General features: G+C 47.5%; 1 protein-coding gene across 8 annotated transcripts in view; it reads left to right on the forward strand.

Moving 5' to 3' along the window:
• Nucleotides 1-20589, forward strand: part of DENND2B (DENN domain containing 2B) — a 295741-nt gene that overhangs the window by 59026 nt on the left and 216126 nt on the right. For 4 of the 8 annotated variants that reach the window (XM_074997690.1, XM_074997686.1, XM_074997691.1 and 1 more), the window contains exon 2: nucleotides 1823-1912. The gene's annotated coding sequence lies outside the window, so the exon portion shown is untranslated. Of the gene's footprint in view, nucleotides 1-1822; nucleotides 1913-2424; nucleotides 2563-10747; nucleotides 10791-20589 lie in introns of those variants that run through there. The other 4 variants (XM_074997687.1, XM_074997692.1, XM_074997694.1 and 1 more) reach the window with 2 other exon arrangements.

Consider the following 20589-nt stretch of genomic DNA (forward strand, 5'->3'; position numbering starts at 1 on the left):
TCTCTGGATTCTGGAGCTTGACTATACCTTGACCAAGAAAGCTAGACCTTGAAAAAATAGATTACCCCAATATAGGATAATTAGTGGCATTGCCATTCATGAAAAGTGTGGGTTTCCAAAACTTGTGTTCATGAAGCCTTTATACCATCACTTTCTGTCTGTTTGCTTCATCCATAAAATATTTAAACTACACCATTCTATTGTGTATTTTTTGTAGGCCATATATATGACAGAAAGATAATTTAAATACATATTTTATGTAGTTTATAAAACATAACAAACACCCACAGATGTTATTGAGGTTTGTATTGACATGTATATAGCTAGCTGCCTTGGTTATCGTGATCTGGCAACTCTCTGTAAAATTTTCTTACATAGCATTCTCAGATTAAGGTAAGGATGGTTGTAAGTATCGATATAGTTTTAAGATGTTGATATAAATAGTTTGTTTCATGGCCTTGAAAGTTGTTTCAGGATCCTAAAATGTCTCCTTATGCACATTGCGTGGAGGGTCATCACATCAGAATGGACGTGATAATGGAGAAAATGGATTAAGCGCTGTGCTTTATGCTTCCTTGCTAATTTTATTCAGCTTTACATTTTGTGTCCTCTAGAGGGAGTGTTGCTTATATTGCATGTGTGATGCAAACTGGGGTTATACAGCCTCTAAAATGCTTTTTATGGAGTTTTCAAAATGTTCAGCGGCTGTGTCTAATTAAATCCTCAAAAGAGGAAGTCTCTAAACCACATTGCAGAGTTTGAAAACTTTGAGCCCAATTGTGCTTCCACTTAAGTTAAAGTTCCCATTGAGTTCCAGTGACAGCAGGAAAAGTCCCCTTGGTTTAACTGCCCTAACAGTTTAAGAACCCTCCCAAGAGTACTTGTCTTGATCACAACCAAGATTGTCACTTGTGAGTACTATGTGAAACTGTCAGGCATTTAAGGGGACATCTTTCTAGTTGTGTTTTTTCATATGCTTGAAATGGGTTTTATTTTGCAGCTGTGATGGCAGCAAAAAAGCTTTACTAAACAGTTCTGTAACTTCTCTCCCCCTTATATTGTTGTCATGAAATAGAGCTCTGGATTCACTGGGTAGTAGTGGGTCCAGGGTAAAACCCATTTAACCATATAATGGATATAAGAAGAACTCCATAAATGTATCAACAAAAGGTCCTATTTCAGAACTGTGATGCTCTCAGAAGGCTGTGTATCATGCCTGTGAAATAGGTCTTTGAAGGTTAAAATTCATATTAACTGAAAATACGAATTAATGTTGAGATATGCCATTATATCATTTTTATGTGATTTCTATATATGTGGGCACTATGAATACCTTTTGTCCTTTGGTTTAAAAAAAAGGAAAAGTTGACTGTTTTGTCATTACTGTTCTCATATAAAGTAACAGGTATTTGATTTTGAAGCTGGTTTTCAGATTTTTCATTTTGTGGTTTTTAATATTATTGGTCAATGGGGAAAAGACATGTTTACACATCAACAGACATTGACATAGATATGCACATACAAAAATACAATTTATGTTGTAACCAACATAATGCTAACTGTCTGTAAACCTCTTATTCTGCCAAGGTACTAAACATGAAATGCAGTGTGTGACAAACACTCAAAATTGGATGATCCAGTTCATGTCGGACATGATAAAAATGATGGGAGGACAGTACATCTGTGTGGACGGTAGATAATCTTGGCAGATAGCTACAGTGGTATCTCTGGGCAGGAGGGTCTTTTGTGCAGCAAACATTTTCTCTTCTATTTCGTAACCTTTGTGCATTCTTGATCCATAGATTTTTCTTCTTCATTACAGAAACATGAAAGAATACAGGAAATCCTGCCTTGACCACCATGAATACCTGCACTAACTAAACCACTGACAAGGTATTGGGCAAACAACAAGGTAAGCCAGCAGTCTGTGCCAAGAGCTTTTCATGTTATCTGCATAATTGTATTTCGCCCAAGCCTCAGCAGTACAGATACAGCATTTATAATAAATTGAGAAAGGCAAATAATGTTCCAGGTTAGAATACGGCAGATTTGTTTTATTTGGAGTCATTTGCAAACAAACTACCTCCCTCTCCTTCCCATGTAAAAAGTCCACAAAACACTGTGCTGTTTTTGAAAAAGCAGTGTCTTTATAACTGCAACGATCAATTCCCAAACAAAGCTCAACTCCTCACATTGGCTGGAGGAGAGGTTGGGAGGAGGGGTGGAATGGCTGAAAAACTCAGTTGATGAAAAGGCATGCTGTTTCCTGGGTGCCTCCCAGAATTGTGACTGTGTGTGTGTGTGTATGTGTGTGTGTGAATGAGAGACACAGAGCGCGAGGGAGAGATCTCCATGACAACTGTTCTGGCCAGTCTGTGTTTCTTGCAATCATTTTAGCTGGAATCAGTGCTGTGAAAGGTCACATGAAGGAGTTGTGGGAAGCACAGCAGGTATTAGTCCTTAAACTACTGGTTTTTCAGTACCTCAGCTAATAGGACAAAGTTTTTTCTGGGAAATACAAAACCAAGAATGGAGTGGAAAGGGAAGTGCTGCAAGTTTCAGGTAATAAAAGCTGCCCTTTATTTTTTTTTTACCTTCTTTGAAAGCTTTTCCGTGGTGTTTACTTCAAATTGGATGACTGTGTTAGTTTGAAATCCCTGGCTCTGGGGGATGAAGTCATGTTTCAACAGTTGGATTCTATTAGGCAAAGAGGGGAGGGGGGAAACACTGCACTTTTTCTAAGTAAATAACCTTTTTGGTTATTAAATTGAATTGAAGGGGCTGCAAAAGTGTTTGTAAAAAGTTCTGATGAAGGAACATCACTTAAGGAAAATACAGTTTTATGGTAGGATTTCTAGATAACAATTGAATTAAAAAACACAGCAACAATCATGATCGTATCCAAGGTAATTATTTAAGCATTAAAGCAATAGGATTCGGTAAGCTGTTAGTTTTTTGTTCTTTCTTTTTGGATGTTACCCCGTCTCTCTTATGTAAAGTGAAAATAAATGACCCACAAACAATTTTAACATAAAATATTGAACCTACACACTTTTCTGATCTTTATATAGTTTGGAGAATGGATTGCTGCAGAGTTTCTTCTGACCAAGAATTATATCTCAGATAGTTGCCCTCAAAAGTATACTTGATGTTGGCTGGATGGTGTGATACCAGAAATTGTGTTTTGTTTCCGATCTTAATCTTTTTTTTTTTTTTTAAAACTGTGATTATTTTAAAATGAGTAGGAGTGCTTTAAACTGCAGCGGTAGGAACCTTTTTCTTTTGTTAGCCACACCTTGTTAAATACTCTAAATGGGATCAACATTATGCTGGTGTGAATAGTATCTTCAGTGGAGAGTGCCTGCAGATTAATTTAAAATCCTGTCTAATTGCGTAACCTGATTTAGGAAAATTTATGAAAATGGTTGTTTCTTAGACCTCACAAAAATACACTGAGCTGATGACCATGACCTTAAGATTACATAGGCCGCCGCATTGCTTAAAACACCCAACTACCTCTCTGTACTTTATATATATATTAACGTCTATAAATAAGTAGTTGTATATACATAACTACTTCCTTTGAGCATTTGTGGCTTGATCCTCAGTTCATTGAAGTCAATGTGAACATTCATTTTGTCTTTAAAGGACATTGGACCTGACCCTTTTGGAAACCATCTCAGCCCGTTTCAATCTTTGACTGTGGGACTAGGCCACAAGGTCTTGACTTTTTTTTTCTTGAACTCTCGAAACAAAGGGTCTTTGTGTTCTATCGAACAATGAAATACATTTCTGATTGGCTTAAAGACGTCTGCTAGGCCAAATCAGAGATAATGCTGATGATGCTTGTTTCCGCTCTCAGTCACTGATTGAAGGAGGGAAAACATAGAATAAATGGGAGTTAGATCTCTCCTGCCTCCTCCCCTGCAAAAGGTCTTGTTTTCAGATCGCCTAAGGATCAAAAGGCCTTATCAGTCCCACTTCAGGAGCGAATTTCAGAAAGGCTTTAGCAAGCAAACACTGACCTCACTCTGAGCTATCAAGAGCCAACTTCAGAGAGACAGGGAATCTCATGCTGAGTGTCATCGTGCTATAACACAAGAGCTGGTAAATAACTGTCAATTAAGTACTTATCCACATTCTGCAACAGTGTTCCTTGCCCACCAGATTTAATCCATTTTGTGTTTTATTAATAAAATACTCCTCTCAATCATTTAATATCTAGCCATCACAAACCTAATTAAATATTGAAACCACTATATAAGCATATGTTTGCTGATTGTTTGGGAGCAGTTGGAATATTTGGAGTATTTCTTTAAGAGGCAGGAGGACCAGTATGTTCTTTACCATGTGTAATCAGAAACCCATGCTTTGGACGTGACGCGTATACCACTCGTTAGCTGCACGTTGAATAGTGATTTACACAAGCATGTACCTGTTGGGTATGCAAAAAGAAAATGTGCTGCCTGGGCAAGAGGGTCCCATGCCTGTGCATTAAGTGCAGAAAGGCTATCATGCCAAGTTTTCAGATGAGTGGGTTTTAGTGCACATAAACAGTTGTGCTAACATATGTAGAGGCTTGCTGAAAATTTCTGTTGTCATTCGTAATTAGGGTAATAAATGTTATGTTGATCTGGAGGTGCTTTAAAAACTGTGAAGTTTACTTTGCTGTATTATTTACCTTGCCAAGTACTGCCCTAACTTTTAACTATTGAAATTCGGTAAGCATCAAAATTTTAATGGTGCCCTATACAGTGCTGGACTGGTTCAATGCAGATAGAACTGAACGCACTTGCAGGTTGAACCTCTCCCATCCACCCTGGGGACCTGACTCGTGCCGGAGGAGAGAATTTGCTGGACCATGGAAAGTCAATATTTTCTAGCACATTACCAACACTTCAGCTGCTTGCTGGGCTCTTACAAGACATTTAGGGGTAAATTAGAGCTAAATAACAGAAAAGAATATTCAGAGCCAGGACTGTTGGCTGGAAACAAACTCTGTGGGACCATGGGAAGGTTGGCCAAACCCAAGATAAGTGATTATCTGGCTAACTAAAATCATGCCAGATTACAGATGTTGCTGGATAAGAGAGTTCTGGATTACAGAGTTTCAACCTATGTTAACCTGTCAGCCTCTACCAAATGATGCTGGGCAGTCTAACCAAATGACATCCCATGATTTTAATGGGAGAAACAACTAAATCATCATTGATCCTGTTGAAAATATTGGGGTTCTTGTTTCCCCCCAGTTCTGTGATTGTTCTTCTCTCACAAGTCCTGATTTGGCTTTTGCTTTTTCCCCAAAGGCTTATTTTAATTTAAGAATCAAAAAGAATTCAAGGAGGACGGGATACAATATACGCTCTTTGAATAATCCCTGAACTGACAGTAGAATTGGAAGGCAGTATGGTCTCATGAGGCATTGGAGAGGGATACAGGAAACCTATGTTTCCTTCCTGGCTCTTCCACTCACCTTGAGCAAGTCACTTCATCGTTTGGTCCCCTGTTTTGTCTATTTAGCTTGTAAGCTTTTTGGGGCTTGGATTGTCTTCTAATGTGTGTGTACAGTGCTTATCACAAAGGGGCTCGGTCTTGGTTAGAGTTTCTAATACTGTAGTAGTAATAATAATAATAATAATAATAATTAATACAATAAGATGACAAACCATAGCATGAAGAGTAACAGCTATTATGGTTATGAAGACCCTGCTAATTAGTTTCTAAGGAGTCTGTGATTTCATGATTCCCGAATTTGGAACACAAAATAGCAACTGTAAGCACTGTCCTAGAAGTCATTAGCCATATGTCTGTGGAAGGGTGACTGACAGGTTTATGTTCTACCCTAGTGAAACCATTATATATTTGTTGAATCAAAGGGCAGAGGAACCAGCTCAACATTTCTGCTTCACAGCCCTGCCCAAATGAAACTGAATCAATGGGCTCCTTTTTGTTAGGGACAGGTTATGCTGTGGTATATATGTTTGTCACTTATTAGCCATGTCTACACGTGCACGCTACTTCGAAGTAGCGGCGCTAACTTCGAAATAGTGCCCGTCACGGCTACACGTGTCGGGCGCTATTTCGAAGTTAACTTCGACGTTAGGCGGCGAGACGTCGAAGTCGCTAACCCCATGAGGGGATAGGAATAGCACCCTACTTCGACGTTCAACGTCGAAGTAGGGACCGTGTAGTCGTTGCGTGTCCCGCAACGTCGAAATTGCTGGGTCCTCCATGGTGGCCATCAGCTGAGGGGTTGAGAGACGCTCTCTCCAGCCCCTCAGCTCAATGGTGGCCTCATGGAGCGGCCCCTTAAGGGTCCCCTCCCGCTCCCTTCCTGTGCAGGAAGCTGAGGGAACGTGCAGGCGGCAGCCCACACACGCGGCTGCCCACACGCGCGGCCAGCCTGCACGTCCCTCAGCCACCCACCCAGCTGCGATGGCTGCCCGGGAGCTCCCCCAGCGCCCCCAGGGGACACCCCCCCCAAGGGGAGCCAGGGCAGCCAGCCCAGCCAGTCGGGCAGCCAGGCTGGCAAGCGGCAGCGGGGCCCCTCCTGGACGGAGGCCGAGCTGCGGGACCTGCTGGGGCTCTGGAGCGAGGAGGAGGTGCTCCAGGTAATGGGGAGCAAGAGGCGGAACGCGGATGCGTTTGCTCGGCTGGCCGACGGCCTGGCTGCCTGGGGTCACCCTGCCCGCACTTCTGATCACGTCAGGAGTAAGGTGAAGGAGCTGCGGCAGGGTTACTCCCGGGCCCGGGATGCGGCCAGCCGATCTGGGGCCGCCCCCGTCACTTGCCCCTTTTACAGGGAGCTCAGGGACATCCTGGGCTCCCGGCACACCTCCTCCCCTCCGGCCACCCTTGATACCTCGGCCGACGAGCCCCAGCAGGCCCTGCAGCCGGAGTCCGCCCCGGAGGTAAGCCCCGCACCCCGGGGCCCCCCCCAGAGCCCACCCCCGGGACATCGCGGCAGGAGGAGGAGGAGGAGGGGGGCTCCTCCTCCGCAGAATCCGGGCTGCAGATCCTCCTCCTGCCATCCCAGAGCAGCAGCCGGGCCTCCGCCCCCCGGGGATCTCCGGACCGTGGGAGCGGACCGACAGGTAGGTACCCCCCTCTGGTGTACACCCCTGGGCTTGAGGGGCGGGGGGTAATAGATATGTGTCCAGGGCCCCCCACATGCTCACATGGCCATGGCCCCAAGGACAGCAGGGCCATGGCCCTCACAGCACTGCATCAGCCCCTGCCCCCCCCCACACTGCACGACAGTGCCATGCCCCATCCCCGGGCCAGGGGGGAGCGGAACCTCGAGGGGCCCCGGGAGGAGGGGGTGGGACACCCCGCAGCAGCAGCAGCATGTGATGGAGTGGGGGGAGTGCCAAAGGGAGACTCAGGCTACATATGAGAACAAGAGCCGAATAGCTCCCAGGGGCAAAGGAGGATCCTGGGGCTACAGCTGGCAGGTGACACCTCTGTCCTGAACAAAGAGGAGGGAGGAGCCGAGCTGGCTTGGAACTGGTGGGGGAGGGCGGGGGCCACAGGTAGAGGCTAGGGGAAGGGAGAGCTGGACGGCAGCCAGCCTGAGGAGGGGGAAAGCTGCATCCCAGAGGGGCCCCCCTTGGGGTCTTCTCCCCACGACGGGTTGGAAGGACTGTCTCTTCCGACAGCTGGTGCTGTCACTCCTGGGAGAAACTGGGCATCTGTGGCCTAAGAAACCTCTCTGGCTGTCAGACCCTGCGGGGTGAAGTAAGACTCGCTCCCACCAGGGGACGGGGTGCAGGGCAGGTGGACCCCTGAACCCCATCCATCACAGCAGCATCTCCCGGGGACGGGGATGGGGAACCTGCAGCACAGGGCTGGGGGGACAAAGGCCACGGCTCAGGGTCCACACTAACGCTTCTCTCCATTCTTCTTCCCCACCCCCTCCTGTGTCCCGCACCTGCACCATCAGAAGGACCGGAAGAGAGCGCCGGCAAGGCCTCAGTCGTCCCGGAGAGCCCTCCGGGACCATCGCTCCAGGGCAGCCCCTTGGCTGAGGACCGACCGGCCCCACAGCGGGCTAGATGGCGGACCCCGCACCACCACCACCCGACGGCGACGGACCCCCAGCTGCTGGCCATCCACCGACGGCAGCTGGAGGTCGCGGAGCTGCAGCTGCAGGAGCGGGCGCTGGCCTGGCGCCAGGAGGCATGGGGGGCCTACATGGAGACTTTTAACCGCCTGGTGGACTACCTGGCCCCCCATGCCGAGCCGGCCGCCGCAGCGCCCGCCCTGCCTGCTCCACTAGCCCCACCACCAGCTGCTCCACCCGTCGCCGTCCTGTCCGCCGTCGCCCCGCCACCCACCGCCGAGGGCCAGAGCGCCGAGGGACCCCTGGAGTCACCTGAGACTCGCCGGGCATCATATCTTCCGGTCCGGCCTGCCCCCAGCCAGCCCCGGACAGGGCTGCGACCGCGGCGGGGCTCCCGGCCAGCCACGCCCAGTGCCGGGCTATAGGGGTGAGGGGCCCGGGACGTGGCCCCCCCCCTTGTATATAGTTTAAAGTTATTATTTGGTGCCCCCCGTTTGCCCCATCCCCCCCATGTAAATAGTTCTCCCCTTTATCCTCCCTGGTTTTCTTTTTATTCATGAGGACACTTGCTTCTTAGTATTGTTTTATTTTTGTACATATTAGTTTGTTTCCACATGTTTGTATATAGTTTGTTCTTGTTTCATATATTTACAGTTAAAAAAAAAAGTTCTGAAAGAAAGAGAAGTTTAAGTTCAGCCACAAGTGCGTGCTGTCATTTGTCCAGGAAAAGTGGGAGGGGGGTGCGGTGGGGTGCTCCATGGTGTGGGCGTTGGGGCAGGAGTGTGGTGGAGGAAGGGGCAGGCAGTGGGGGGCCTGGGCAGAGTTCACCCCGCGGCCTCATCATTGAAGTGGGCCCACAGGGCCTCCTGGACCCGGGTCCCTTCGGGGTCCACCTGCCGACTGGGGGCAGCAGGTGGCTGGACGTCTGCCCTGCCGGCCTCCGCAGCCCAGCCCTGGAAAAAGGTGTCCCCCTTGCTCTCCACCAAATTGTGCAGGGCGCAGCAGGCACCCACAATCTGGGGGATGTTGTCGGGGCCCGCATCCAGGCGCGTCAGGAGACATCTCCAGCATCCCTTCAGGCGGCCAAATGAGCGCTCCACCACCTGGCGCACGTGGTTCAGGTGCTCGTTGAAGCGCTCCTGGCTGGCGGAGAGATGGCCCGTGTACGGGTGCATGAGCCACAGCCGGAGGGGGTAGGCCGCATCTGCGATGACGCGGAAGGGCATGGTGGTGTCCCCCAGAGGGATCTCCCGCTGGGGGATGTAGGTCCCCGCCTCCAGCCGGCAGCACAGGCCCGAGTTCTGAAAAACCCGGGCGTCGTGGGTGCTGCCAGGCCAGCCCACATAAATGTCCTGGAAATGTCCCCGGCTGTCCACCAAGGCCTGGAGGACGACAGAATGGTAGCCCTTGTGATTCAGGTATCGTCCTCCACTGTGATGCGGGGCACGGGTGGGGATGTGAGTCCCATCCAGAGCCCCGAAGCAGTTGGGGAAGCCCAGGGTGGCAAAGGCCGCGATGGTGGCATCTGGGTCCCCCAGCCTCACGAGCCTGTGCAGGAGCATGGCGTTGATGGCACGCACAACCTGCAGAGAAAGCACATGGGACAGCACCAATGAGGGGTGAGCAGGGTGTGCGTGGCCCTGCCCTGCCCTCCTCTGCCCGGGTCCCCCTCCCCTGCCCTGCCCTCCCCCCGTGGGTTCTCTTACCTCCATGAGGACAGCCCCGACGGTGGCCTTGCCGACACCAAACTGCTGCCCCACGGATTGGTAGCTGTCGGGAGTGGCCAGCTTCCAGACAGCGATGCCGACCCGTTTCTGCACTGTGAGGGCACGCCGCATGGCCGTGTCCTGGTGCCTGAGTGCGGGGGTGAGCCACTGGTACAGCTCCATAAATGTCTGCTGGCTCATCCTGAAGTTCCTGAGCCAGTGGTCGTCGTCCCACTCCCCAGGCACCAGCCGCTCCCACCAGTCGGTGCTGGTGGGGTAGCTCCACAGCCGCCGGCGTGTGAGGCGGGGGGGGGGGCGGGGTGCTGCAGGGTTAGGGGTTGAGCCCTGCTGCCCTGGGGGCAGCTCCTCCTCCAGTGTAGCAAGGAGGTGCTCAGCTGCCTCCCTCATGGCATGGAGCAGGGCAAGCCCTGCTCCTGCCGGCAGGGCTGGGTGGACCTCTGGCTGCTGCTGCTGCTGCTGGGGGTCCATGACTGCGGCGCCTGGGGTCTGTGTGCCTATGGCTCCTCAGACCGCGTGCTGTGCAGGCTGAGTGTGTCTGGGAGGGGCCCTTTAAGGGAGTGGCTAACTGTTGCCCCGGAAGCGCTAGTCCGCCCTGTGACCCTGTCTGCACCTGTGCCTGGCATCCCTATTTCGATGTGTGCTACTTTGGCGTGTAGACATTCCCTCGCTGCACCTATTTCGATGTTGGGCTGTGCAACGTCGAAGTTGAACATCGACGTTGCCGGCCCTGGAGGACGTGTAGACGCTATTCATTGAAATAGCCTATTTCGATGTAGCGTGCACGTGTAGACGTAGCCATTGGGTGCTTGTCCCTTGTGTGAAGGAGTGTTGCTTTAAAGGGCCTTTATCGCTTTTAGTGTGAAACTTAAATTATTTAACCCTCCCCCATTTTGAAAACGTTTATTTGTTTGTGTTCTTTCCAAAGATTGAGTCAATGATTCTGAGGCCAAAATGGACCTCACCTGCTCTGAAGGCAGCGCTGTACCAGCAACATCACAGAAGTAAGGGTGGAGATACTGAGACCCCCCCTCCTACAATAACCTTGCAACCCCCCCAACTCTCTTTTGGGTCAGGACCTCTACAGTTACAACAAAGTGAAATTCCTATGTAAATAGCTGATATTGTGAAATTTATTATTTTAAAAACCCCATGACCATGAAAATGACCAAAATGAATTGTAGGACCTCATGTATAAGACAGGCCGTAGAACTGCCCTGAATCAGTTCCTGTTTGCCCTAGAGCTTGTTGTTAGACAAACACCTAATCTTGATTTTAAAGAGTCCAGTGATGGAGAACGCACCACAGCTCTTGATAAATTGCTCCAGTCACTAATTAAGCACACTGTCTAAATGTGCACTTTCTTTCTAATCTGAATCTGCCTACCTTCAGCTTCCAGCCTTTGGATCTTGTTATACTTTTGTCTGCCAGACTGAAGAATCCTCAGATATAAATTACTGTTCCTCATGTTGATATTTGGAGAGTGTGATCAAGTCACCCCTTAACCTTCTGTTTGTTAAGTGAGACAGATGGAGTTCCTTAAGTCTGTTGCTAAAAGGCAGGTTTTGTAATTGTCTAATCATTCTTGTGGCTCTTTTCTGAACCCTCTCCAATTTACCAATACCTTTCATACTTGGACAAAGATTGGTTCTTCATTGTAGCGAAAATAGTGTTCATAAGTTGAAAAATAAGTATAAATTTATATGGTTTGCTGTAGCAAAAATTCGTAAATTGGGAGTTCTTAAATCAAGGGATAGGTGTATTAAGCTGAGTGATAGGTGGATATTTAACCCCTGCACACTGGACAGGAGCTCCAGCACTTGCCCTTTATGACGAATGAGATTTGCATCAAGTATCTTTTAGAGCCTGAGCATGTGATTGTGGTCAGACTGTAAGGCTGTGTTTACATTTGCACACTCTTTTGAAAGATACATACAAATGAGAGAAATAAAATGCAAAATAAGGTACATATGTGCATATTTGGAACCTCATTTGCATATTCTTTCTAAAGAAGAAAAGTAGTGTAGATGCGGCTCTTTGGAAAGTAAACCCCGTCTTCGAAAGAACCCTTCTTCCTGAAAAAAATAGGAAGAAGGGTTCTTTTTGAAGATGGGAATTACTTTCAAAAGAGCAACGGCTACACTACTTTTCTTCTTTTGAAAGAAGAATATGCAAATGAGGTGCCAGGTAGGTAAATCTGTGCCTTATTTGCATTTTCAATTTCCCTCATTTTCATGCCTGTTTACAAAAAGAAATGATAGTGTAGAAGTAGCCAATGGGAATAACCAAAACACAGACTTTCCTGTGAGCATGGAAAGGGAGCCAACCCACTGCAAAGCTGAGTCGTTGGCTCAAAGGATGATCCCACTGGGATCAGATTAATAGTTGTGATGTAAGCCAGTGGAACTAGATCACAGTTCCTTGTGTTGCCTGGAAGTCTGTGGAAGTTTCAGTTATCTCCCCAGTTAGGATCCCAGATTATACACAGGATCTTACGTATCTTCATGCCGCACTGGTTGATGGGAACAGAGCTGATAGAGCTGCCATTATTACCCAGCTCCCTTCTCCTGGCCAAACACACACTTCACCCTACATGGATGTTGTGACTGTAGATGGGGCTGAAGTAACTTGATGGTGATGGAGGAAGTTACGACATGGTCTTCAATCCCCTGTTTTCTGTAGATTTCTCTTGAATTTGTTCCCACTCCCATTGCACTGAAGAGAGTGGTACATGCCCCTGGGCTGACAAAATAAATTCTGTACAAGTTTTGAAGTCTAGAGTTAGACATGGCCCTTCTCTTCAGATAACACAGATTAGTCTTTACAGCACAACCTCCTTCGGATGGTTTTATCTTAACTCCGTTTTGGGGTGATTTAAAGTGATTATATTCAATCCACCTGAAATCCCCACCCATTTTCAGTGAAATTGGAGGGGAAGCAAGAAAGCCCGTACCCTAATTTTGTGCAGATGTTTTAGTGGGGCACAGGGGATTTTGTGCATTTAGAATTATGTGAAATCATGAAATACTTGTTCAGGCAAAACCTCCTCTCAGGTCCATGGGAGCGTTTTTCCCTCTTGAGTAGAGTGAGCAAAAACTGGGAAAGACTTGAAGATTTGGCCTGTTGTTTGTTGCTGGGCACAGTTAAATCAGTGGTGCATTCCACACCAGAGGCAGCTGCATTGCATTAGTGGCTGAAAAAGTTCCAGTATCTTTAAACTACTGTTCTTTCTTCTGGAAGTACCATATAAAGGTAGTTGTCAGTATAATGTGATTCACCTTACCAGATAACTCTTCAAAAACTACTAGTTTGCAACAATAAAATGTCTGGGAAAGCTACTAATATAAAGGCTGGGCCAAATTAATTTATAATATAATGCTATTCAAATGATCAGAATTACATCTGAGATAAATTTAGCCCAACATATTGAATAGTTTTTAATTATTCCTGTAATGGAATAACTCACAATGCCCCCACACTGTAGAAGCCAAGGATCAGCTTTGCCTGACAATTAATCTGAAATTCTCTCTTCATTAATTACGGGGTTATTCTCTGAATGGATTCTCTAGACTAGAATATAGCGTCTTGAAGGCAATGCTAAATTTTCAAAGGAGGAAAAGGAGAGTCCAAGTCTAAGGGCTATTTGTGGTGAGGAGGAAGAAAGATCAACTCCAGAAATTGCTGAAGTATCTGTTGGGCAGCCAAAATTTCTAATTTAAAATTTTGGACTAGAGCCCTTTTCTGGAGCTCCATGTGATTGGATTTGAAGTAAAGTCTGGTGAATTTTCTCCCAGCCTGTCTGGCTGACTGTCATTTCCTATAATATTACATGTTGCAGTTTTTATATGTTACCTAGGAAAGTAATACAGGTGTAATTTCAATATTCCTATGACATAATTTCCATATGTCCTGACATTTTCAGTGGACATACGCCAAACGTAGTCTACATATGTTAATATACTGTGTATATAAACCTTGCCAGTGGGAAATAAAAAACATTAGAAAATCATAATATTTTTACAACTACACTAAAATAAAAAGATACCTGATAACTGACCTTCTAGCACCATCCTTTTCCTGGTATAAATATAATGAGTACCACATGGGCAGTGACACACTTAATATTTTCATTGGTTAGGGACTGACTAGCATTCAGTGGGCTGGTTATATAACCCCATTCATACACTCAGGTTTCTGTACCGAGGAATAGAATAAGTGCAATGCCTGGGTAGGGCAACAAAAATCAGCACCATTGAACAGTCACAATAACTAGGTTCTGTCTAACATTTACAACCTGCTATGGTCTTTGCTTTGTCCTGTCTCTTGCCTGTCCTGTATTCCTTTTGTGTCTCGTGAAAAATAAGACGTTTGTATTTTCCATGATGGTATGGACATGGTGTGTCTTTTCATTTCCTTTCTAAATTTAGATGTATGTCTGGTTATATCACTATCTAGATATATGGAGAGAGAGAGAGAGAGAATAATGACCATGCAATAGTTTCATCCTATGTGCAGAGTTATGTACATTCAGTGTCTCTGATGTGCCATTTCTGGTTCACCTGCTCTTTCATAGGAATTGCTGTACTGTTTAGCCCAGCCTCTGGTAGCGTCAGGTATCATCTAGTTCAGAGAAATGTGCAAGGCCCTTTTAATGGATGGCTAAGGAGAAACATCCCTGGACTAGAAGTTTCTTCCTGAACTCAGTTAGTAGTCACTTCATATCCTAAAGCACGAAGGGTTGTATCCCTTGTCTTAATAATATTTCATGTGCTTGCAGATGTTCTGGTTATCCATTGTAGCAGGGCCTATTGGGCTTCTCAGCCCCAGGCCTCTGTTCTGCCCACAGACTAGGTGGGCACCACTCTGGGTGCAGGCACCTGTGTTTTGTATTATGTGTAAGATGTCCCACCACCTGCTTTGTTACAATTCTTGGTCACAATAACCTCTCTGGTTGCCCAACCTTGCTTCTCACCATTGTGTGCCCTGGGGCTGCTTGCCTCCAGAGCCAAACCCTCCAGCTCCAGAGGGCAAGGCCTTCCGCTCCCTGGCTCCTCACCTTCCTTACAGTATTACTTGCCTTATATAATCATCTGCTGCGGGAGCCCTCAGCTGCCAGCCGTCAGGCCTGGGCTTGCTCAACTGGCTCCTATTACACTTTTTGGGAGGGGCTGCTGGGACAGAGCTCTGTCACACCCACATAGTTAATTCTACTATGCGTTTGACATTAATGACACTTTGTTGCAGTGAGTTTTCAGGTTAATTGTGTAGCAAGTCAAAATTAATTTGTTCTTATTAGCTGTAAATATAAATAATAGAACTGAACCCAATCCCCTGTACTCATGGCAGGACAGCACCATCTGGATGAGGGATGGGGAACCTTTTTTGGGTCAGGGCCACTGAGCCATAGATGAATCAGTCGGGGGCCACACAGTGAAAGGCAAAAAACCAAAAACCCCTCAACCCTCACTTATGAGACCCCCAGCTGTAGCGGGGCCAGAGCCATGGGGATCTGGGTGGGAGGAAGGGTGCAAGAGATGTGAGTGTGGTGGGGGTCAGTGGCCTGCAAAGGAGGGGCAGGCACTGGGTGGGGGTGTGGAGTCAAGGTAAGAGGAAGCGGGTGGGAGTGGGGTTCTGGACAGGAGGGGGCACAGGAGCGGGTTCTGCTCCCTGTCTCCTAGCAGAGCCTCGTTCTGGATGCAGCCTGCCAGGCTCGGGGCTCTGCACCTTCAACTCCACTGCAGGCTGGATACAATGGATAGGAGGAGCCCTGAGACTTGAGGTCTGGATCTGGACAAGCCACAGCCTGGATCTGGACCATGGGTTCCACACTCCCAATCTAGACCTCCCACATAGGTGTTTGTGATCTGAAAACTTTCCAGTGGTGGAGATTCCACAGCCTCCCTAAGCAATATGTGCCCGTGCTTAACACCCTGGACAGTGTTCTCTGCCAGTTGGGTGTTGGGGCGTCAAGATTCAAATGTTGTCCAGTTGATTAGCAGAGCACCTAGTTTGCCCATAGCTGGCAGTGTGTATTTTTCCTAGAAGGAACTCTGACCCTGACTGTGATGAAGTCTTTCCTAATGCCCAGGCTAAACCTCTTTTGCTACAATTTAAGCCCCTTACTTCTTGTCCTATCATCAGAGGTTAGGGAGAATATTTTTTCTCCTTCTTCCTTGTAACAGCCTTTTGGTATTTGAAAACTGTTATGAACTTGCCTCTCAGTCTTCTCTTCTCCAGACTACACAATCCCAGTTCTTCCAGTCTTCCCTCATAGATGATGTTTTCTAGATCTTTAATCATTTGTGTTGCTCTGACAGAGTTTTTCCAAATTGTTGACACCTTTCCTGCAATGTGATATCCAGAACTGGACATGGTACCCCAGTCGAGGCCTGATCAGCACAAAGTAGAGTGAAAGCTACGTCTTATGTCTTGCTTAAAACTTGCCTGCAAATACAGCCCAGAATCATGTTTCCTTTTATTTATTTATTGCAACAGTGTTGCACTATTGACTCATATTTAGTTTATTAGACACTGTGACCCTTAGGCTCCTTCTTAGGCAGTCCTTTCCCATGTTGTATGTGTGCAGCTGGTAGTTCCTTCCTTCCTTCCTTCCTTCACATTTTTCCTTATTGAATTTCATCTTATTTACCTCAGACCATTTCTCCAGTTTGTCCAGAATATTCTGAATTATAATCTTAATCCTCCAAAGCACTTGCAACCCCTGCCAGGCCGGTATTGTACACAAACGTTCTAAGTGCACTTGCTCTGCCATTATCTCACACATTGATGAAGATATTGAACAGAACCAGACTCAGAACTGATCCCTGCAGAGCCTTACATTTTATGCCCTTCCAGCGTGACATTCTCTCTGGGAATGGTTAGCCAACCAGTTATGGTGCCTTGTTCTTGAATTGTGAGGGAAGATAAACAGGAGTGCCTGATTTACCTCCTCTGTCCCAGTCAAGTTTGCATGTCTCATTACCGTGTTCTCTGCTGTTTGTCTCCTTTTTTAACAACAGTCCCAGGCTTTTCAATCTGTCTTCACGCTGACAGTGTAATCACTTGTTCTTTTTGCACTTTCCTTAATTTCTGCAATATCCTTTGAAAAATAGGGTGTTTAGAACACAATGCAGTAGTCCAAGTGAAGGTAAACTATTGAATTATGACTGGTGTTATAGGATACCCAGTATTATTCCACATTCCCAGGGGTCAGCAACCAAAATAGCAAGGAGAGCCATTTTTTTCAATTTGCTAAGAAACTCAATTCAAGATTCGCAATGCATGTGAATAAGAGATGGTCTTTAATAAATAGCGTCAAACCCCTGATTTAAGAACAGCACACACGATTTGTAACGAGATTCATATTTACTGCAGGATGTTCACAAACTTTTTACGTGTTCTATTTCCTCATACTTTATGTATGTGACTCACTGCAGCCGCTTGAGCTGCCAGGGGTGCCAAAGCGGCCGGGGGTGCCACTGGTGTTTATCCTGCCACAGGGGCTGCCGCCGCTTGTGGGGCTGAAGCCACTGGGGCCATAGGCACCACACGCTTCTCCAGAAAGTGATGGGGTGCATGCGCGGAGTGGGTGGACGGCTGTCTCCGTGTGCAGCTCTAGGAGGAGCTGCTTTAAAGGCTCCCAGAGCTGCATGTGTCTCCAGAGCCGGAATCACCACACAGGAGTGTCCTGTTCACCACATGGGGCAAGTGGCAAACATATTGGACATTGCAGCTCCAGTGGTTAGAATTAATTTAGAACTCAGCAGTGTGAATGGGAAGTTCAAATTTGAGTTTACTCATTCCCACATGCTTCTCTGATTTTTACCTTTTCCATACTTTACATTTAGAGCAGCCATTTGGTGAAATGTATAAAAATTGGCAGAGCAGTTGTATCTGTCCCAAGCAGTGCCCACTGTACGCAACAGAATGAGAGAGATGGATGTGTTACCTTATAACTGCAGGAAGAGCCCTGCAATGATTGTGCTATCCCTCTGCATTGCCATGCAGGATGTCATTAGCTGTAACCCATGATCTCTGTTCTGCCTCTGCATCTTTGACCTAGTTACTTTGCTGAACTTAACACAGTTGCTATTGTGACAAAAAGCAGACTCTTGGCACAGCCACCATCACAGAGTAGAGGGAAGTCTGGCAACTTTCACACAAATCTGTTATAATTAAGGCTTCCGGTCTGGGGTTTCAACCTAATCTCACTGCTAAAAAGCCAGATGCGTGGTTTTTTATTTTCCCCCCAGACTGAAAGTGAACCTCTGAAAGCAAAGGCCTGTTTGCAAGCTGGCCCGGGGTTGGCAGGTGCTTCCATGTCCCTCAGTGAGCTTTGAGGATGCGCCTCAATCCTGGCTTGCAGCCCTTGATGGATTTTTTTTGGGCAGAAACTTCCAGCTGACCTGGAATGTGGTGGGACATTGACTCAGTGCTGTTAGCGAATGGTTGAGTGTGCCATACTAGTCATCCCTTGAATTCCAGCCATCATCTAGAACTCAGCTCTCTGAGCTTCTGCTGGAGTGTTAACCCTCTCTTCCATCTCATTGCAGACAGGCCTGGCCTTAGGGCAAGGTGAGCGAGGTGGTTGCCATAGGTCTCACCCCTTCAAGGCCCTGCACTCCAACTGATTTCAACATCCACCGTCCACTGGCTGGGCCCCACTGTCAGAGTGCTGCCTTGGGCCTGCCACTAACCAGGCCTGGCTGACCTGAATCTGATTGCAGAACTAGTGCTAGAGCTGGCGGGCCCAGTTCCATGGCCTTCCCATACCTCAGTGGGAAAGAGCACTCCTTCCATCAAATCCTCCCACTCTGTCATACCTCTCCTTTCTCCCTGTTGCCAAACAATGTTCCTTCTACTCTTTCCCAGACATGTGCAGAATAAATTTTGTTATGTGCACCAAGGCAGACATGAATGTGCACCAATAGGAGAAACACAAACTAGCCTTGGGCACTCTGTCAATCAGCTGGGCGGCATTGGAATCTCTCCTGAATGGCTGCACAAGTGCACGGCTTATGGGAAACACTGCTGCCAAGTGCCCACACTCCCCGTCAGTGGCAAGAGCACAATTTGACATCTCCAAACCCATCCTCCTCCCCAGAAGGGGCAAGCACCCAGAACCCTCTCCAAGCTACCAAACATCCTCTTCCTCCTGATCCAGTTCAGGCTGCCTTCACTCAGTATTGCTCACACAGGTACGTAACAATTTAAAGGCAGTAGTGAAGCATGCAATATAACAAAAAGAATAAGAGAGAAAAGGGTCCTGAGAACGCTTGAGCCAGTTCAGGGAGCGACAGGCTCTGCTCAGAGGAGCATGGCTCTGTGCCCCCCCCCCCGCAGGAGCAGGTAGCGGTTGCAACAATATCTGCAGAAATGTGGAGGAATTTGTAGCAGCATGATTTGTATTCCTAAATACCTGTCTCATCTGGGGCCTGTGCACAATCTCCGTTGTTAGCTGGATGCTAAGCTTGGTAAATTTAGTACAGCATTTCAAAGCATGCAGTTTGCAAACTGTGCTACGAAGGTCTGAAAACAGAGAAGGGGGGTTGCCAGGAGCTCTGAAGACTATTGGTGTGATGTGCAGCACAGTCCTGCTTTTCTAGACTATTTGGTCTGCCTAGAGGAAACCCTCAGTCTTTGTGTTGAGTCAAGTGTTGGCCCCTCTGCTTAGGGCACTTGTGCCAGCTTCTGGCAGTCGTCTTTGTTATGTGAGTGTTCAGGGCTCCTCTGGAAAACCCCAATTTGCAGGCCCTGAAATAGTTTTTGCCTTGGAGCTGATTTCAGGTGATGCTGTTTTTTGGCCTATCCCAGCTTTTGTAGATGAGACGAATGTGTGTGTGTGTGTGTGTTTTTAAGGGTATATTGAGAAGTGTTTTTGGACATGGCAGATGTTGTTGCATGGCTGGAGCCTTTATACGTTGCGCTCTTGGGCAGTCATTCACTTGTCCCCCCCGCCCCAGGCCATTTGGGCACAGCTCTGAGCCCCCCCAGACTCATTACACATGGCTTCCGGAACAGGAAGCTGACTGGGGTTTGAAATGTTGGCAGTGAGAGGAGTGTTAAACCCTGCAGTGCAAGATCTCATTGTTAGGGGGTGCCTGCTCTCTAACAGCAAGTTACAGCAGAGTGTGCCAAGTCATGTACAGACATGAACGATGACCTGGCTTTGTATATAGAGACAAAGCCAGACTGTAAACGATGCCAAAAATGGCTCCTGGCACCAGCTGTCTTAGAAGCTCCCTTTCCCTGATTCCTTTTTTGAGAATGGTAATACCCAAGATGACCATCTGCATCCTAAGGTGCAGTGGGGCTGAATGGTGCCCCCAGGAACTGTGCGTAGAGGGGTCCATGTAAAGTGCCCCTCCTATGCAGAAGCCATCCTTTTCCATGAAAGTCCTGTGTCAACAGCTTTCACAGCCCTGTTCCCTCGGTTCCTTCTTAGGACCCGATGGAAGGCTGTCTGCTGGGCTGAGCTCTGCCCATAGAGTGGGGAAAGGACTATTTCCCTGAGCTGTGGAGAGGAAGTGCTGTGCAGACTCACTTGGCATGTGGCTGGGAGGAAGCACATCTGCCTGGAGCTGTAAGTCCTTCAGTGTAAGGATCCCCAGGTCAGCAGTGGATAAGGAGCGCCCTTGGGTGTGTAGTTTCTCTGAGCCTGCGGCTGGTGCTTGAGGGAAGACTAGGGTCTGGCTGGTGTTGGTTTGGAGCACAGAGGAGGGAGTCCCTACTGTAAGTGGGCTCGCTCTGAGAGATGGGGGCTGGGCCCCTTCCCAGTCTCTGACTCTCTGCTGCTGTTTCCAG

The sequence above is a fragment of the Carettochelys insculpta genome, chromosome 6, assembly GCF_033958435.1.
Source record: "Carettochelys insculpta isolate YL-2023 chromosome 6, ASM3395843v1, whole genome shotgun sequence".
In the NCBI taxonomy this organism is placed as follows: Eukaryota; Metazoa; Chordata; order Testudines; family Carettochelyidae; genus Carettochelys; species Carettochelys insculpta.